This window comes from Diaphorina citri, unplaced genomic scaffold (assembly GCF_000475195.1).
Source record: "Diaphorina citri unplaced genomic scaffold, Diaci psyllid genome assembly version 1.1 scaffold1003, whole genome shotgun sequence".
Lineage (NCBI taxonomy): Eukaryota > Metazoa > Arthropoda > Insecta > Hemiptera > Psyllidae > Diaphorina > Diaphorina citri.
In genome coordinates, this window is record NW_007378434.1 from 166,790 (window position 1) to 168,023 (window position 1,234).

Here is a 1,234-nt window from a genome sequence, read left to right on the forward strand (position 1 = left end):
TTTTGACGAGACAGTAGACAGAAGGTTCAAAGATTCAAAATGTAAGGACTGATGCCGATGGACTCCTAACAAATATTTAGGTGCCCCCCAACGTAGATCGGTTGATAAATAATGGAATTTAATGTCGATTTTATTATGTGTTTATGGTGAAAACATGGGTTGATTTGATCAGGAGATCCAATTTTTATTAATAAATAAATAAGTAATACCTAGGTATGTAAGAAGTATTGTGGGAATTTTGAATAGATGAGACTAGATAGGTATTAAGTTTGTTATTTACTTAACAGACGTCATTTTATTTCACGGGAACCTTAGCTACCTTAGCTGTTCTATGTGAGAGTCTCCTTTTCATTCTCATAAATCTCATAACTTTACCACATACCACCCTTGCTTGTTTCTTGTTTCTCTCTGAAATCTGAAATATACATATTTGTAACATTGTAAGCGTATAAAGGGTGTTAAGGGTGAAAGTTGTCACACTTTATCTTTCCTTTTGAGAATTCAATTTATTGCCCTCCTATTTTCGAATCTCCCTTTTCTTTAAATTGGAAAATCAACTTTGACCACTTTGGACAAAGCCAGTTATAATAACATAGCAGCACGTGTAGGTTTTAGGGAATTCCTAGGGGAGGTTCGGTGACACTCAAATCTGGTTCAGGGACAAGACTGGACTCCCCTGGGGGTTAATAAATCAGATTTATCAGACTAGTATCAGGAGATACCTATTTGGTTCTTGACGGGACAGTAGACAGAAGGTTCAAAGATTCAAAATGTAAGGACTGATGCCGATGGACTCCTAACAAATATTTAGGTGCCCCCCAACGTAGATCGGTTGATAAATAATGGAATTTAATGTCGATTTTATTATGTGTTTATGGTGAAAACATGGGTTGATTTGATCAGGAGATTTTTTTTTTGTAAGAAGTATGTCAGGAATATTATTTAAGAAGTATTGTGGGAATTGGGAACCACAGATCCACAAAAGATATCAGAATTGTGATAATTTGATATTAATCTGGAGTACTAGAACTACAAAATCAATGAAAAGGATCTATAGGATCCTTGCATTGCATATTATGGACCCACGGTTTTGCATGGTTTTATATCTTAGGTATCTTCTTTTGAGTTAAAACCTGGCAATGTTCTTGTATTTTTCGCTTTATGGTTACTTCTTTGAACAAACTGAACTGGGAATTGGAAATACAACTCAACATAGGTATTCAAGAATTTTCAG